The sequence below is a fragment of the Lagenorhynchus albirostris genome, chromosome 13, assembly GCF_949774975.1.
Source record: "Lagenorhynchus albirostris chromosome 13, mLagAlb1.1, whole genome shotgun sequence".
Taxonomy (NCBI): Eukaryota; Metazoa; Chordata; class Mammalia; order Artiodactyla; family Delphinidae; genus Lagenorhynchus; species Lagenorhynchus albirostris.
In genome coordinates, this window is record NC_083107.1 from 16,439,390 (window position 1) to 16,451,995 (window position 12,606).

Here is a 12,606-nt window from a genome sequence, read left to right on the forward strand (position 1 = left end):
CCCCTATATAATCAATATCTGAAAGAAGACAATAATTTTCTTTTAAAGCAATCTGAAGTTGATTGTAATAATCATGAACAGATTCATCAGAACTTTGTGTGCAAGCTGAAGTTTGTTCCAATGGACAAGCATGGAAAAGCCCTAGGAATTGCCGAAGAAGTCACCTAGCAATTGCTGGAGCTTGATCATATACTAAGCTTGATATATACTAAGTTAGTGGGATGTTCTCCGGGTTCTTATTGTAGATACCTTTCAAGATTTTCCCCAATGAGAAGTTTTCCTCTAAGACTGGGTCTGGTTTTCACTAACAGGCATGTGAACTAGCTGATATAAGTCAGAGAAACCAGGTTGATTAGTTTGAATGACTATATTAAATGCCTCAGCAAATCTCGAGGATCTTCATTTACTTTGGAAAAACCTTTGACGGTGGCTTCTAGTTCACCTTTAGTCTAGGGAATATAAGAAATTGAGGGTTTAGTATCTGGATCCTCAGAAGGTTTAATTTTAAAGTGACAGGTTCCAGTAAGTTCAGAGGGAAAGGGTATAAGGAGAGTTTTAGAGTAAAAGGGAAGTTTGACAATTAATATGGGGGAACTGAGGGTATAGGGCAAGTACAGATGGTATAGAAAGGAAGGAGGAAGATGGTGCTGGAAGTGGAGCCTGACCACGAGGAACCAAGGGAGAGACAAGATGGCACCAGAGGTGGAGCCTGCGACCGAGGAGCCAAGGAAGAAGAACCTAAGTCTTCAGGAGCCATTTTACCTTTCTTTAATCACTTTTTTTTTCCCCTCAGTTAATCTTAATATCTTATTTTGTAGAGAGGAAATTTTAGCTTCCTGACAATGTTTGGAAGCCTCAAAATGCTAATCAAAATAGGCATACCTTTCAGTTCTGAAAATTCAGTTTTAAGAAAATTAAGCATGGGGATTTCAAAAGTTCCCCATAATGGTCATTGATTTTCTAAATTGCCTTTGGTCAGGTAGGTCTATTTAGTTAGAAATGCACATGAAGAAGACCATGGCTTTTAAATATAACATTAGCCAAAGTCCCTATGGGAGATGTGCCCTCAAAATACTTGGATAACTGGGATCCCATTTCTCAGAGGGTTTTCTCTAGAGTAAAAGAACAATTTTTAAACAGGTTAAACAGTTTACAGCTCAGTTCAAACAGCTTATAGCTCAAACAGCCTGTAGGCCTAAAAGCAGCCAGTTCTAAGAAAACAGCTTGGTACTGGAGGAGCCAGAGTGAAGACTTCTCTGCCAGTTCTCATAGAACAGTCCCTATTCCCAAGGAATGGGCTGACAGATGAACTGGCAAAATTTCAATGAAACAGGCCCTGTTCCCCAAAAGAATGGGCTAAAGCCTTCTCAGCCAGCTTCAGTTGAAATGGTCTGTTCTCAGAATCAGACCAACGTGACAAATGAGTACTCACATACAGAACAAGACCTTAACCAGAATGGAGGAGGAAACCTTAGAATGGATCCCAAATAAATCATGGAGAGTTTCAAATGGAAAGAGGGCGTGAGCTTGGATCCAGAAGAAAGACATACCTTCAAACTCCATTGTCAGCAAGAAAATCAGTGAATTCAATAACCTCAATTGTGGATACCAAACCTGTTTGCTCATCAGCCCCAGAGCCTTCAGAGGTTTTCTCTGGTTCCCATACGGACCACAAAATGTTGACCTAAAACAAATTAACACATTTATTTCCTCAGTAAAGATGACTTTACTCAGGATAAGCAGAGAATTTCACTTTGGAGTCTGCAACCATGGAGAGTCATGTGCAAGTTCCTGCACAGCAAGGAACAAATTTCGTAGAGGGGAAAAGGAAGTTGGGAGGGCTTTACTAAACAGAGCCCATGGCTTTTTATTGGCTGAGTCTTTGCCAGGGAAGAGAATTTTTTCTTCTTCCTGTTTGGCTCTGCTATTGTCACAGGATATAAGAGCTCTCTCTCTCTGGTCTCCTGACTCTATTTAGTTGAGGTTTCTGTTTATTAATTTCTTTACAGCATTTGAATTACTTTCTCCTTCATTCTTATTTTACACTTTTCTTTTGGTTTAGTTTGATTTTTTCATTTTTTTTTTGTTCCTTTCCTAAGTTGATCATTGACTGTTGTTTGTTTTACTTTATCTTTTTATTGTTTACCCTTAAATTAAGATGCCACTTTAAAACTCTAAATTTACCCACTGTTTTCATTCAACCTCCAAACAATCCAAAGACTTTAGGATGCTTAATATCCCATCATCCTTTAAATGGATTTCATGCTATTATCATTCTCTATTTACATTTTTTTTCTGTTTTGATTTGTTTTATCATGGATAAACACATAATGATGTGTACACATTTACATGTTTCCATATTAACTCTTTCTTCTTATATTTCGGACTTTTCTTTTGTGATTATTTTCCTCCTGGATAAAGTTTTAGAATTTTCTTTATTAATGGGTTACTGGTGGTAAATTCTCAATTTTGGTTATTAAATAATAGTAAATATAAATAAAAGTGCACAGTAATTATATCTCAGAACTTTAAACTTATTTTCTCACTTTGTTCTGGCATATATTTGTGCTGTTAAGATAACCTCTTGATGTTCATTTTCCAGTCACTTACTTTTTCCTCCTCCCTAGTTTTTTTCTAGATTTTCAATGCTGATATGCTTAGATGGGAGTTTCTGTTTATTTTTCTTTGTTGATATTCACTGCATTTCTTGAATTTGAGGTTTGATATCTTTTGTTATTTCCAGTACATCCAAAACAATTATCTATTTAAAAATTGCCTCTCCACTGTGTGATTTTTTTTTTCAGTTTAAATGCCAGTTATTTTAGAGCATTTCATTCTACCCTCTGTGTTTCTTAAATCCTTCACCTTCTTGTGTAGTTAGCTTGTGATTTGTGTTATTTATCAAGTCTATGTTCAATTTGTTCTTTATTTGCCTATGATTAATGCTGTTTGATTTTTTCATTGATTCGTTTTAAATTTACTGATTTATGTTTTCATTCAAAAAATCTAGTAATAAAGTTATTTTAATATTTACCCATTTTTGATGGTTCCTTGTTTCTTTCTTTTTTTTTTTTTTGCGGTACATGGACCTCTCACTGTTGTGGCCTCTCCTGTTGTGGATCACAGTCTCTGGACACACAGGCTCAGTGGCCATGGCTCATGGGCCCAGCTGCTCCACGGCCTGTGGGATCTTCCTGGACCGGGACATGAACCAGTGTCCTCTGCATCGGCAGGCAGACTCTCAGCCACTGCACCACCAGGGAAGCCCTGGTTCCTTGTTTCTTGAACACATGTTCAATCCCATATATTTGTTCTCTTCAAATATGTGTGATGTAATTATTTTATATTTCAGAATTTGCAGATTTGGAGGATTTAAGCCTGAAACTTATTGTTTATTTATTTATTTATTTATTTCTCCTAAGTCTCAATTATGATAACAAATTTGTATGTGTGTTTATGAGTGTATATATAGATATGATAATTCAAAATACAAATATAACTATATAACATAATATAATATAATATAACAAAGCATATAATAATATAAATATATACCATATCTGCATATATACTTTGACTAAGTTAACCAGTGGGCATCCTGAGGAATCTCTTTTAAGATTATTTTCTCGGGCTTCCCTGGTGGTACAGTGGTTGAGAGTCCGCCTGCCGATGCAGGGGACACGGGTTCGTGCCCCGGTCCGGGAAGATCCTACATGCCGCGGAGTGTCTGGACCCGTGAGCCATGGCCGCTGAGCCTGCGTGTCCGGTGTCTGTGCTCCACAACGGGAGAGGCCACAACAGTGAGAGGCCCGTGTACAACAACAACAACAAAAGATTATTTTCTCAATAGATGATGATTTACATTGTCTCTTGCAGAAAGCCCAAAGGTTGCCAAGCTCAGCACACTTTAAATTAATTTATGGACTCGGAATTTTTCTGATCATTCAAGTGTTGTTAATTGAAACACCAAATCCAGTTGACAGAATAGCTGGTTTTTGAATTTGGAGGACTGATTTCAATACATTTTCCACTTGACTTGTAAGATAAAAAGAAAGTTCCTCGATTGCCTCCTCTGCCATTGGGGACTGTTTTCCTATCTTACTCCTTCATAGAAGGAAGAGTTTTTTGACATCTGTCTTTAGGTGGAGTGCTTGGTTCCAGTTTTCCACTTTTGAAGAGCTCAAGGAATTATTTACATTCCTGGTGTGGTAGTTAAAAAACAGGTTTCTATTTCCTTGGTATTGGTAAATGCCCTCGGGTTTACTACTCAGTTTTTCATTTTTTTTTTTGAATTCTTTTTATTTTCCACCTGGAAGTTATCTTATTTTCTCTTTTTGCTTAGCTATCCATTTATAATGATTTTAAAAAATACCATCTAGCACTTCTGTGTATGTGGCAGCAGGAATCCCTACCCAGAATACTCAGTCTGTCTTTTCCCAGCAATGAAAGTCTCCTGATTTGGTCCCCATTTGTTTTCTCTTCACCTTGTATCTCTAGTTTGACACCACAAGCTAACATCTATAACTCCAATTGTATTTCATCTATCTGTCCACATCCTTATAAAGCTCTATGTTTAGACCTTAGTTCACATATGGTATTTTATCTTTGCCCACTTCGTCAGATCGAAAATTGTTTTTGTGCTTTCAAAACGCTGAATCCAAATTACTAAAGCGTCACTCTAATATGGATAATCTCAGGTTCCTACTTTCCAAGTGTGATGAATTCAACCAGTCTATGCTTAATATTTAATTTAATGCCTTTTCTGACCTCCATAGATCTTGTCAATCATATGGCTATTAGGAGACAAATAAAGTTTCTTTTTATAGGATGTGTATACCAGTCATAGTGCTAGACACAAAATAAAGAGGTAGATAATATTGTCCATAGCTAGCCAAATTATTTTGGAGAGCGGGAGGCATACATAATTCATTTATGTTTTATACTGTGTGAGCTATGCAAATGAAAATGTTTCAGTAGAATATTTAAGACATAAAATAGATGCATAATAGTTATATACACATATATATATATATATATACACATACATACATATATATATATTTCTCAAAGTAACTCCAGAAATAGGCATTGCTCATTTTATTTTTAGATCTATTTTACAGATTAATAAATGAAAGAACAAAATGGGTACAAGATTTGCCTACATTCATACAGGCTATAAACTTCAAGCCAAGATTTAAACCCAACCAATATGGCTCCAGAATCTGAACCCTCATACCTATACTACCTTGTCATGCTGGGACAAATATATACAGAATCATATAAAAGAAAAATGAAAAAAGCAAACTATATAAAATAATAAATAAAGCAAATCATATGTTCATTTGGAAGTAAATTTCACAATGATTAGCAAATCTGAACGTGTCATCTATGACCCCGAATCTATCTTCTCCTTACTTTTCTGACTTTTCCTCACTTTTGCTTAAGTGGTTGCACCATCCATTTAAACACTGATATCAAACATTTTGAAAAATTGTGTTTTTTTCCCCCAGCCACTTCCTACACCCAATCAAGTGTCTCTGATTTCTGTAGATTTTATATCTAACTCTTTCCACTGCCTCAGACTTGAATAAGGTCTCCATTTTCTCTTCCCTGGATTTTCATGATAGATTCCTAAATGACCGTGTAGTCTCCACACTCATGTACTCTTCAGCCAAGGGAATCATAATAAATGCACATCTTATCTTCATTCCCCATATTATCTTCCTATGGCTTTGTAAATAATGCAAAATAAAGCCACACCTCTTTATTATTGAATATAGGTGTATTCCTTTTTCACTGTTTTCCCCTCCAATATCCCAATATTAATTTTGTTCTTGACAAATATGAGAAGAAAATTATTTATAAGCTTTCAGCTACAAAGATCTATGAATATACAATCTTCTAGCATTGCATATGAACTACCCTTTGCCCAGTGCATCCTTTTTCACCTATACTGTGTTGACTGTGAGTGAGGCATTTTTCAGTTTTATGAAATCTTCCTGATAGATAATGTCATATAGTAACTAATTTAATTGTTTTTTAAATATATGATGAAATGAATAACTGCATGAGGAAAGTCAGAAGGAAGAAGGAGAGAAGGAAAAGAGGGGAATGAGAAGAAGAAAGGGATAGAGAGAGAAGAGAAGAAAGAACACATGATTAGATAAATTTCAGAGAACAAGGTGTGTAGAAAGTGAGGAAAAAAAATGACTTCTATGAACTAACTTTGAGGAGATGGCTTAAAACTAAGTCTGTTTTAAGAGATTCTTAGTAGAGACATCAAAATTACCAAATATCTTCAGATGTTGTTTGTCTTGCAAAAGAAGTAGTATCGTGACCTTATTCCAGGGATAATCCAGAAAGGAATATTTTCCTATTCATTTCTGTATTGATGTAGAAGGTCAGCTGATATGTAGTTGGAATAAGGCTCCCTGAAATACATAAAATAAAATCCAAACTTCAGTGTTAAACTGAAATTTTGAACACTCTATCCGATATGGGCAATTAAAAATTACTTATCTCTACATAATTTGTGTATAGACATTCCTCACCTGTAATATTTTTATTGATCCTTACAACAGGTCAGCCAAAACACTATTTGCACATCAGACATTTAGAACATGTATTTCCTCATTTAAATTGTAAAAGTTATCATGTAGGGTTTCACCTAAAATTTTAACATAAAATTAAGTACTATCCAGGTTCTGTTTTTAGAAACTTGCAAAAATATATTATATTTAAGGAAGACATATAGACTCTATAGCCACATATTCACTCTTCAAGTCATTCACGTATCAAATTAGATTACCTAAAACCTCCTTTTGTGGACATCAGCAGTTTATCCCTATGCAGAAATTATTTTATTCAACAGAGTTATCCCACATTTTTATTGAACATACATACAAGAAACAGCTACATAAAGCATGATGTTTTATAGTATGAAAGACCCATTTTGAAGGCATTGTCAAATATGTTTCTCAATGATTTATAATGATACATACAGTAAATTCATTTTTTACCAAGGAAATTGGTGCTTCTCTTGAAGATTTTTTATATTTTCCTTCATTATATTCTGACACTGTAGTATTTGCCTTTTAAACAGAAAGATCAGCGTTCAATTTAACCAATACTCAATACAAATACCTTTAACTGCATTAGTGTAAGTAGTGTAAACTCCCTAAAATCTAATACAGCTGAAACCACTAGTGCAGGGATCGAAGAAGTGTCAATTGTTCAGGACTTTTGGATCCCGCCTTCTTTCACATGGACCAGGAAGGTTTCAAATATCTTGTCAAACATACTGGATTTCAGGTAAGAATTTATTTAAGGTACATAACATTTGTAACTATTTTTTAAAAACCTGTTAGTAAAAAATAAGTTTGAAAATCACTCCTGTTTATGATTGATTTTTTTTCTCTATCCACTAGTTTTTGATGTTCTGTTTTCTATTAAGAGCCTCAGCAAACTTGTACCTATTATTATAAATCATTATCTCAAATGCTCTATGGCAGTAAGTGCAGCAATATAATTTAAGATTATCATCTTAAGAAACAACCCCTTTTGAATGCCGTAATTATAAAAATTTTTTAAAAAGTGGTAAATGGTAGAATGATGCTGATAGTTTTGTTTTTGCATTTGTATCAGGGGTCAGAACAAGTGATGAAATAGCTGATGAAATGGTATTATTTATATCCAGTCAGGATAGTTATTTTCAGGAAATAAAGACGAACTAAAGCAAATCAAGGGGTATTACACTCAATAAGAGTGCAAACTAAGGACATACACTATTGTAAACAATAAGGGAAGCATACATACATAAAATGCAAGGTTCCTTCTTGCAAGAATTGTCTAAGCAACAAGATTTAGGTGGTCATATATATAGATTATATAATAAATAACTCATAAATCTAGGGTACAATTTTTTGTCTTGAAGCTAAATGGGATTTAGACAGAGCTAAAAGAGAAAAGTTTGCAGGAGGAATGAAAATAGAAATAGGAGAGAAAAAAATTACATGATATAGACTAAAGGCAGCAAGTATAGTAATTTATTTCACATATAGAGTTTATGTTGAATGCTGGGGGAGGAGGGGAAGATGGAAAAGTATTAAAATAATGTATAGTAACAGAAGAAAACTTGGAAATACCAAAACAACATATATATATGTGTATATATATATGTATGTATATATATATAGATAGATATACATTTATTTGCCTACATTACACATAGATCACCAATAAGTCATAAATACTCTTGTGATTTTGTCACAGGTCTTTTCATTATATGTGTATAGGCCCACGTGTGCACACACAGACACACACACAAAGTAGAGTAGAGAATGTGATGGTGCTTTGGCTACATAATGTCATTGTCTGCCTTAACAAGGAAGCTCAAGTTTGACATATTTTTAACACAACTTTATTATTAATGAATCATTCACCTTTATTGGTATGTTTGATAGTCACCACAATTCAGTGACTTAAGCAAGACAGAATTATTATGCTTGCTTTTCAAACGGAGGCATCAAAATGTGTTGTGGTGTTTCACACACACCTGGCAATTTGTAAACACAGGGCTAGTTGTTGAGTGTGTGAAACCTACTCTTTTTTTTTTCTTATTCTATTTTTCTGTTCTCCTCAAGATTCTGAAATGAATCACAAAGAATTCCATTTCCAAAAAGCAAATAATAACAGCAAAAACAAAAAATAATAGCAAAGCCAAAGTGATAAGAGGAACAGCAATAAATACCAACATTTATACATTGGTTTATACTTCTCAAAGCACTTCACCACACATTAAATATCATAAAATTGTTAAATTGTGTGTTATATATACAGACTTGTTACCATAAACTCATCCAATTCTCTGCCTTGACAGGAAAGTGAACCTTGAAGCAAGTCTGTGATTATAGCTTTGCCCTTTTGTGATGAAGCAAGTTTAACAATATCTCACTGTCAATTCACATTGAGGCATTCAGGGACACACGTGAATGTAATACGGAAATGGAAGCAAAGAAAGGATTCTTATTCTCTGCTATAAAGGCAGCACTTTGACAGAGTAACATTTAATTCCATCATGTGTAATTTATTTTGGACATTTTGTATGATGAAGATGGACATGTTTTAAATATTTGTGATTGAATATCAAATTAACCATGACTTTAAACAAGAGAAAAGCCGTAGACTTATTAGTAGTGGAAACTGCTAAGAATGGGAATAATCTACATATTAAATTAAAGGAATGCTTTCAACAAAATAAAATAACAATAATGATCATAATTACTCTTACTATTACTGCTAGCATTATTTATTATTAATTATTATCACTATTTATTAAGGGTTTGCTTCGGAACTTTGTTAAGCAGTTTTTATAAATTGTGCTATTTAATTCCAATGAGTTTGGATTTAAAAAAAAATTTAAATAGTACGTATTTGACAAAAGAGTCACCCAACTAGTCCTTTTATGTTTGTTTATTTAGGTGAAACGTTTTATTTTATTATAAAATTTATTGGTTTTTAAAATGTTCAAATTTTTGATCATTGTGAAATTTATTTCATTGGAAGGATGAGGTGGAGGTCTAACTTTTTGTCTTTTTTCATATGGCTAGTCAATTGTCCCAGCACGATTTCTTGGATAATCCACTTTTTTCTCTGATTTGAGATGGCAACCTCATAAAATACACAATTCCTGTATATATTTACACCCGACCTTTAAGTAAAAATTAGAAAGAAAAAAAGAAAACACTGTGTTATTATATTTTAAAACAATGCTATTCTTTTGTTTCTTATTTGTCATTAGGCAGAAGAGGTTCAGGTAGGACTGAAGTGCTTCTGGGATAGACTAGGTGACCTGCAGTTTCCTTTAATCCCCAAACATCCCATAATTTTGCAGATGAGAAAAGAGGTTCAGAATGGTAATTTGCCCACAGTCACACAGCATCCAGAGGCACTTTTGTTTATTGTCTTTGAAATTAGTTATCTTAATAAATGATACACAATAAAGGTAAAAAGATTTTTGATATTTTGATAGTTGTGAAATATATGAAGTTTTCATCTTATGTTACCATGATGGTGTGTAATTAAATAAGAACCGAGTACCCAGAGAAGACTTGGCCAGAAAATGGTAATGGCAATGGTGGGGTGTCTGTCTTTCTCCTTTCGGGAGATTCCAAGAAACGCGTGGATCACTGTAGAGAAGAGGGTCTATGAAACTCCCTGCAGCAATGTTGAGGGTGCTGAATTTGATCTTGTATGAATCTACATTATCAGACCCTTCCTTTCTCTACAAACTCATTTTATCTCTTCTCTCCCTCACTCAGGTGGCTCCTGTCACCCTGAAATTCTTTCAGTTTCTGGAACACAGAAGCCTTCCTTTTGGGCATTTTTCCCTCTAATTGGAACATTTCCCCTCCTCACTTAGTAATTTTAAAATAAAATTTTAACTATATCTTATATATAAATAATATTTTAATTTAAATTCATTTGGCTGTTAAAATATACATAATGTATATCTACATAAAGGATATAATAAAGTGGACATTTTCTAACAACAACTAGATTAAGAATTAGAACATCACAAGCATGCTAGAAATCCTCACTGACTCTCTCTGACTCCATCCTATTTCCCTTCCCTCAGAGATAACCATTGTTTTGGCATTTGTGGTAATAATTCCTTTACTTTGCTTGATCATTTAGTGGACTTACATGCATTACATGCTTTTATAGTTTTGAACTTTAAATGAATGGAAACACACTGTAGATATTCTTGAATGCCTTGTTTCTTCTTTCACTTAGCATAAACTTACACAATATTACTATACATAAATTTTGGAAACATTTCTCCCCATGAACTTGTTCGTACATTTTTTTCCTATTTTTAAAAATGTTTTAAACTGAGATGTAATTGATGTATAGCATTGTGTAAGTTTAAGGTGTACAACCTGTTGATTTGATATATACTGCAATATGGTTATTACTGTGTGTTTACTAATACTTCTATGGCATAATAATTATAATGATCATAATGATCATTTTCCTTTCAGTGGTGAGAGCAATTAAAATATAGTCTCTTAGCAACTTTGAAGTTTGTATTACAATATTTTTTTACTATAATCGCTATGCTCTACATTAGATCTACAGAACTAATTTATCTATTAGTTGCATATTTTTGTATCCTTAAACAACATCTCCCTCATTCCCCCAACCCCAGGTAACTACCGTTACACTCTCTGTCTTTACAAGTTTTTTTTTTAATATTCCACATATAAATAGTATCATACATATTCATCTTCCTATGTCTGACTTATCTCACTTAGCATAATGCCTTCAAGGTCCATCCAAGTTGTTGCAAATGACAAGATTTCCTTTTCTTTCTCATGGCTGAATAATATTGCATTGTGGTATGTGTGTATGTGTATATATATACACACATATATATAATCTCACATTGTCTTTATCCATTCATCTATTGATGAACGCATAGATTGTTTCCATATATTAGCTATTGTGAATAATGTTGTAATAAACATGAGCATGCAGATATCTTTTCCATATCCTGTTCTGTGTATATGTATATGTATATTCAGAAGCAGAAAAGTTGCTGGATTATATGTTAGCTATCTCTTTAATTTTTTGAGGAAACTCCATACTGTTTTCCATAGTAGCTGCACCAATTTACATTCCCACCATCAGTGCACAAGGGTTTCCTTTTCTCCACATCCTCACCAACATTTGTTATCTCTTGTCTTCTGAATGATAGCCATTCTAATAGGTGTGGGGTAGTTTTACTGGATTTGATTTGCACTTCCATGATGATTAGTGATGTTGAACATATTTTCATGTTACATGTTGGATGTTTGTGTGTCTTCTTTGAAAAGATGTCTATTCAGACCCCCTCCCCATTTTTTTAACCAGATTTGTTTGTTGTTGTTGTTATTGAGTTTTATGAGTTCTTTGTATATTTTGGGGTTATATACATTAATTCCTTATCCAATATATGATGTGCAAATATTTTCTCCCATTCCTTAGGTTTTCATTTTGTTGATTGCTAACTTTGTTGTGCAGAGACTTTTTACTTTGATGTAGTTCCCAATTGTTGATATTTCCTTTTGTTGCTTGTGTTTTTGGTGTCATGTCCAAAAAATCATTGCTAAGACCAATATCAAGAAACTTCTTCCCGATATTTTCTTCTAGGAGTTTTATGGTATTAGGTTTTAGGTTTATGTCCTAAATTATTTCAAGTTAATTCCTGAGAGTGGTGTAAGATAGAGGTTCAATTTCATTTTTCTGTATGTGGTTAACTATTTCTCTCAGTAGCATTTGTTGAAGAAACTATTTTTTCCCCACTCAGTGGTCTTGGATCCCTTACCAAATTGTTGACTATATATATGAGGATTTAATTCTGGGCTATCTACAGATCTTCCTCAACTTTCAATGTTGTTACATCCTGATAAATCCATCATAAGTTGAAAATGTTGTAAGTTGAAAATGCATTTAATACACCTAAACTCAGAGGATCAAAATTTAGACTAGCATACTTTAAATGTTCTCAGAACATTTCCATTAGACTACCATTGGGAAAAGTCATATAACATAAAGCATATTTTA